Source organism: Colobus angolensis, unplaced genomic scaffold (genome assembly GCF_000951035.1).
Source record: "Colobus angolensis palliatus isolate OR3802 unplaced genomic scaffold, Cang.pa_1.0 Scaffold17, whole genome shotgun sequence".
NCBI classification, from domain to species: domain Eukaryota; kingdom Metazoa; phylum Chordata; class Mammalia; order Primates; family Cercopithecidae; genus Colobus; species Colobus angolensis.
In genome coordinates, this window is record NW_012114821.1 from 11857419 (window position 1) to 11864989 (window position 7571).

Consider the following 7571-nt stretch of genomic DNA (forward strand, 5'->3'; position numbering starts at 1 on the left):
GAAAGGAAAGGAAGAAAAAGAAAGGAAGGAAGGCAGGAAGGAAGGAAGCAAGCAAGGAAGGAGAGGGAGAGAAAAGGGAAGGGGAGCGGAGGGAATGGAAAGGAAAGGAAATGAAAGGAAAGAGAGAAGAGGAGAGAAAAGGAGAGGAGGGGAGGAGAGAGGAGAGGAGGGGACAGGAGGGGAAGGGAGGGAAAGGCTGGAGGGAGGGAGAGTTAAGAGTTAAGAACCAGTAGGTGGTTCCTTCTTCCCCCCTCCTTATATATGCAGGTGTGTTTTAACAGTGTTGCAATAATAGAGGGTAATCAGTTTTTTGAGTTTTATTTATTGGCTTGTTATTCTATAACCATTACTCTCCCCACTGAAACATTTCCCAATCCCCACTTCAACAGCAGTGAGCACTTTTATCTAGGAGATACACCTTATTGAACATGCACTGTGCACTAAATGTGGTGTTATGGAACACAGAGCTAGGCCCTTGGTCCTGGCACTCAGGGAGTGGGGGGTTGGTGGGTGCTTAGTGGGGGAACATTATCATTAAATGAACAAGCCTGATAGGAAGGGGCAGGATCCCTCAGGGATCCAGAAGGCACCTCTCGCTGCTAGAGGAAGCCCGGGCTGAGGGAAGGAGACAGAAGGGCTGGACGAGATGGGAAGACAGCAGTAGTTAGCCAAGTGAAGAGGCCAGAGAAGGATGTCCAGGCAGGCAGAAAAACACATGCAAAGCCCTTCTGCTCCTTCATTTCCTCATCTTCAAAGTAGAAATGACTGTACCTCCAGAATAAATTATAAAATGCATGTAAGTGTCTTGGGAGGCTGAAGCAGGAGGATCACTTGATCCCAGGAGGCTGAGGCTGCAGTGGGCCGTGATCATGCCACTGCTCTCCAACCTGGGTGACAGAGTGAGACTCTGTCTCAAAAAAAAAAAAAAAAAATAGAAAGACAAGAAAGAAAGAGAGAGAGAGAGAGGGAAGGAGGGAGGGAAGGAGGGAGGGAAGGAGGGAGGGAGGGAGGGAAGGGAAGGGAGGGCACGTAAAGCTCTTAGCACAATTGCTAGAACATAGCTAGTGTCCTAAATAAATAAATAATAAACAACAAGTAAGGCAATGCAAAAGCTACTACTACACAACTTTAAAAAAAAATTATTTCTAACTACTATTATAAATAATTTTTTAAAAGACAACCTGCAGAATGGGAGAAAATATTTGCAGATCATATACTTAATAAGGGCCCAATATCCCGAATACACAAAGAACTCTTGCAGCTCTTGCAACAACAAGAAGAAAATTCAAAATAGGCAAAAGGTGTGAGTAGACATTTCACCAAAAAAGATATAGAAATGGATGATAAGCAATTGAAAAGAGGTCCAACATTATTAATCATTAGGAAAATACAAATCAAAACTAACCTGAGGTAATGCTTCCTGCCCACTAAAATAGCTATAGTGAAAAACACGGAAACTAACAAATGTTGGTGAGGATGTGGAGAAATTGGAGTCTTGGTGCATTGCTGGTGGTAATTTAAATGGTGCAGCTTCTGTTTGGCCGTTAAACAGAGAGTTACCCATATGACCCAGCAATTCTACTCCTAGGCATATACCCCAAATAATAGGAAACAGGTACTTAAATAAACACGTACTCTTTTCACAATAGCCAAAATGTGGCAACAATCAAAATGGCCAATAGAAGAATTGACAAACAAATTGTAGCATATACAGTCATCACCCAGTTTCTGCAGGGAAGTGCTTCTAGGATACCAAAATCCATAAAAACAAAATCCATGGATACTCAAATTAGTAAATTCTCGAGTCCCTGATATAAACAGCTGTAGTATTTGCATATATTGTAACCTAGGCACATCCTCTTGTATACTTTAAATCATCTCTATGTTACTTATAATACCTAACACAATGTAAATATTATTTAAATAGCTGCTATACTATATTGTTTGGGGCATAATGATTAGAAAATACATCTGTACATATTTAGCACAGATGCAAAGTTTTCAAATATTTTCAATTGGGGGTTGGTTGAATCCATAGATACAGGATCTACAAATACTTAGGACTGACTGTACCATCAGACAGAATATTATTCAGCCATAAACAGGAATGAAGTACTGGTACACGCTGCAGTGTGGAAGAGCCTCAAGAACATTATGCAGAGTGTAAGAAGCCGGGTAGGAAAAGTCACATGTCATGTGGTTCCATTTATATGAAAAGTCCATAAATCTATAGCGACAAAAAGCAGACCGGTGTTTGCCAAGGTTGGGGGAGCGAAGGGTGTGGGGAGAATGAGGAGTGACTGCTTAGTGGGGACAGGGTTATACTTGGGGTGGATGAAAATATTTTGGAGCTAGATAGAAGTAGTGATTATACGTTGTGAATGTACTAAATGCCACTAAGTATTGCACTTCCAAATGGCTAATGGTATTTTATACACATTTTACCTCAACTTAAAAAACAACTAAAAATAATGAACAGATATTTATATTTATTATATTAAATATGAATCTATATTATTATAATATTCATATTATATTATGAATATAAATATTATATTGACATGTTATACATTTTCTGATTTGACAATGAGCCCTATGAGACAGGCAGAGTATGTGTTAATAATCCCTTTCCATGGATGTCAAAACCTTGGCCCAGAGTGGTTAAAAGACGTGCTCAGAATCTCACAGGGCATTAGCAACAGTAGTAAGCTTACATAAATCTAGCCCCCTTACTGTTTTGGGGGAGAATGCAGGGGCCAAGCATCTCCATTGCTGGGCCTCAGGGCCAGAGGTTGGGGAGATAGGAGCCTGTTGCAGGCTGAGTTTCAGGGCAGCTGTCCAGTCCTGTGCTCGATGGGTGAGAATTCTTCTAGGGGATACAGGTTACACATTCCCAGCAGCAGGCCTTTAAAATAGGAAGGATCAGAGGAAAATAAGGAGGAAGGGTCAGAACAGGAACAGTGAAAGAGAAAAGCTGAGCCCTTCCATGGTCCATTGGCAGAGGTTCCATTTGAGTTTCTAAGGAAATCGGAGCCCACAGAATTGTTCCACAAATAGAGCTTTGATTGTATTGCACGTCCTGGAAATCAGGCTTCCTGTTACATAAATGTGGCTTCCCTTTACCCGCTGAACTTTCCGAAGTAAGGTGGAAAATGCAGAGTGTACAGCTGCTCTGGGCCATGATTGCGTGGACAGTGGGAGTCTTGCTGCCCTGGCTCACGTAGACACAGTGAGGGTGGGAGTGTTGGAAAAAGCAGGGCTGATCAGGTTTTCCCTCTGGCTGAATTCTTCCCAGAGTTCCCAGCCCCCTGGAAAATCAAGTCCAAGCTGTAGTGAAAAGGCCCTAACTTCTCCCCCAGGGCCCTGTCCCCCAGCCCTGCTGAGCTAGTTGCTATGGCTGCCAGCGATTGTCTCCATTTCTGCTGCTGGACTAGTTTGTCCAGGATGGGAGCAGGCTTCCAGTCTATTGGAAAATCATCCCCTGCCCGTTCCAGCTTTGGCTGGAGCACCAGTCACCTCTTTCTATCCCTGATCAGGCTTCCAGAGCTGCCAGGACCACTATTGCTCTCATTTGATCAGAACTGTTTCTCTGTTTCTGTCTCCCTCCTGTGATGGGGAGCTTTTAGTTAGCGATGTGTGAGTTTTCTTTGTGTTCTCAGTGCCTGACATAGTGCCTGGCATCTGGTAGGAGCTCAGTAAGGGTTGGTTGAATTGAAAAGGGCATCGCTTTTTTAAAGTTGGATGGTTAGGTAGATGGATAAATGGAAGGATTGGAGCTGAGTGCAAACAAAAGGGGACTGGGGTCAAGCTCAGAGACCCCTTCCCACATCGATCCCAACTCACTGGGAAGCCACAGGACCACCCTGTTTCTCCTCAGACTCCAGACTCCTCAAGTCTCCCATCTATAAGATATGGGGTTTGGGCAGCATGGTCCCCCAAAGCCTTTCCTGTTCTGATCCTCTATGAGATTTGGAGCCCATGTTCCTCTGTGGGATGGAGGGGACCCTACCAAGGCCAAAGGCTCCGGTCAGGGAATTTTGGACAGTTGCCTTCCATGGACAGGTCCACCTGGGGCAGGGAGGAGGATTAACCTAGATCCCTGGGGTTCTTTGCTTCAGACTTGAATTCTGACTTTCCCTTATACTTTAGTGTCCACCATCGTATGTGCTTTCTTTGACTCTTGCAGAGAGCCAGGGAGCAGGGGCCACCAGCTCCACATTTAGGGATGTGCAGTTACTTACCCAAGGGCTCCCAACAAAATAACACTGCTGTCCTTCATTGGACTTTGAAGGTATCTGTTGAAATGCGAAACTGATGTAGGAGAAGGAGCTCAGTAAGTCCGCATGCCCAGGACCCCTTTGTTTAAATTACCTAGCATGCTCTCCTGAGCCCCAGCAGGGCACGGAGGGTTGAGAATAGAGTTCACATACATTTTGAAGGGGTCAGGCTGGGCTGGGAAGCTCCAGAATGCAGTGTCCTGCCAGTTTGCTATCTGAGGGCAAGGGGTCCAAGGAGTGGCAAAGTGAAGGATGAGGGTGGACGAGGGCATGGGGGAGTAGGAGGAAAACAGGGTTGGTACCCAGGGGTAAAGAAAAGCATCAGAAGAGTCATTCCTTCCAGCCTCCTCCCTCCTGCCCTTCCTACCACTGCACAAGCAACTTCCCACCTTTGAATTCTTTCCTGCCACTGCAGATAATCCAGAGGTCCTAGTGAGATCCACAATATTTGCCTCTTGCTAACCTCTCCCAGCTCCGTGGCTCACATCGCCAGCTTTTCTCATCTCACCCCTGTTGTGCCCCACATCTCACCATTCTCTCTACTTGTGTGCCTGCCGTGCTCCGTGCCTTTGTCCCGACTATTCCCTGCCTCTAATGCGCTTCCCCACACTCTCTACAAACTCAACTCCTCCTTGTTGAAATATAATAGAAATCCCAGTTCGCCCCTCAGTCACAGTTGGTTCCTTCTATCCTCTGTCCACCTTGAGACTAATGACAGTGCCCAAGTTAGAACTCAGTATAAGACACTAAAGTAGTGTGGTACCTGCCACCTCTTATCTCCCCATGACACGATACACGAGGACTTTTAGCTTTGTGTCCCCATGCCTACATTATCCTGCACTTAGATTATTCTGTAATATGCATAACAGCCAATATGTGTCAGGTGCAGACTAGGCACTGGGCCAAGACTTCATATGGAAGAATTTATTGAACCTTCACATCTATGGGCAGGGCTGTGGCTAACCCGACACTCAGAGGCACCCTTGAATGGTGAGCAACCTACGTGACTGTCCTTGGCAGGCCTGCCTGTCATATAGACATAATCATCATTATCATCATTGACACTATAGTTGGCATCACCAATTGCACTGTAAAGAATGAGGAATAAGACACCCAGAAAGGGCCAGGTGAGGTGACTCATGCCTGTAATCCTAGCACTTTGGAAGGCCTAGGCAGGCAGATCACTTGAGGTCAGGAGTTCGAGGTCAGCCTGGCCAACATGGTGACACCCCGTCTCTACCAAAAATACAAAAATTATCCAGATGTTTTGGCATACACCTGTAATCCCAGCTACTCTGGAAGCTGAGACACAAGAATTGCTTGAACCCAGGAGGCAGAGGTTGCAGTGAGCCAACATCGCGCCACTGCACTCTAGCCTGGGGGACAAAGCGATAATCCATCTCAAAAAAAAAAAAAAAAAAAAAGAGGCCCAGAAAGCTTTAGTATCTTTTCCAGAGTCACAGAGCTAGTAATTAACCAGCAAGAGGGAAAAATGCCCAAACTCCTTCCTTCCTCCTGCCTTCACCACCTCCCTCAGTGTCACAGAGCCCTGCTCTGTGATGACAGTGTAGTAGTAGTAGTAAATGATAGATCCAGATTTGACCTGGACATCTGACTCTAGAGTTCAAGCTATTAACTATTTTACTATAGTTTGCTGTTTTCTACCGTGCTTGGCTGCCAACGTGTATGATTTGAATGTTGGAAAGATAGAGCCAATGAATGTAATACCTTTAATAAGGGAGAGCGTGAGACGGCATTTCAGGTACAGCATCAGCCAAAGCACAAGGGCACCGTGGATCAGGGCAGTGTCATTTGTAGACCCAGCAGCCTATGATGAATGGATGCTTTCTATGGTTCTCTGACTTCTGACCTTCCCTGGCCTGCCCACCAGGCTGAAGCACCCCCTGCTGGTGCAGCAAAGACCTGACCCCACCACATACATTTTGTGTGAGATTTGGGGCAAATTTCTTTTATTTTTTATTTATTTTTTATTTTTTGAGACTGAGTTTCACTCTTGTCTCCCAGGTTGGAGTGCAATGGCATGATCTCAGCTCACTGCAACCTCTGCCTCCTGGATTCAGGTGATTCTTCTGCTTCAGTTTCCCGAGTAGCTGGGATTACAGGGGCCTGCCACCACGCCCAGCTAATTTTTATATTTTTAGTAGAGACAGGGTTTCACCATGTTGGCAAGGTTGGTCTCGAAGTCCTGACCTGGCCTCCCAAAGTGCTAGAATTACAGGCATGAGCCACCGCTTCCGGCCTTGGGGCACATTTCTTAGTTTACCTGAGACTCAACATTCTTACCTGTAAAATATGGGGAAAAAAATAGTGCCTTCCTCATTTGGTTAAGGATTGAGAGAAGTAATAGAGTTTGCTTACTATGGAGCCACAAATACTGGGGGAGCTCAATAAACGACTGTAGAAATCTGTTATCACATTTTTGGTAAATATAGTGACACAGGATGGACACTGTGCCGGAGTCCTGCTCTGCCTGGGTCCCAGAGGCCTGACTTCTGCAAACTACATTTCCCAAGCTCCTTGTCAATGGCTTGTGCCTGGGTTCAACCAATAGGAGACACTGAGGGGGGTGGTGAAGGCAGGAGGAGGGAAAGAGTTTGGGCATTTTCCCCTCCTGCTGGTCTTCAGGCAGCATCTCTACAGTGGCTGCACCTCCTCTCTGGTCCTAGCCTCTGCCAGGCAGCCCCTGCCAGGGTTCTAGCTCCACTAACCCTGGGATGCTAACACCCCATCCTCCAGCCCCAGCAAAGGAAGCTTCCTGCTGTTCTAACCTCTAAGTTGTCTCAATGTCCTCCTTGTGAGTAGGGTTACCAAAATTAGCAAATAAAAACACGGGAAGTCCAGTTAAATTTGCATTTCAGATAAACAACAAACCTATTTCCAAATATTACACGGGACATACAATTTCATGTAAAAAAAAAATCATTGTTTATCTGAAATGCAAATGTAACTGGCAATTCTGTATTTTATCTGGCAACCCTACATAAAAGGCTTCTCAGTTCTTCCAATACCATTGAACCTAATTCTCTGGATTAAATTTCCTCTATTAAACTTTCAGTAGAAGCTCTTTGATTGCTGGATCCCACTTGGTACAGATGTTGAGTTCAATGTGAACCAATGCATATTTCTGGAATCCTGACATTATTCCCTTTTCCAGCCTTCTACTCACCTTCCCACTCCCCATGAGTTCAAAGAAGAATATGGAATTTAAAACCAACATTCATTAAGCATCTTATGTGCCAAGTACTAAAAAACTTGGCAGAGATAAAACACTTT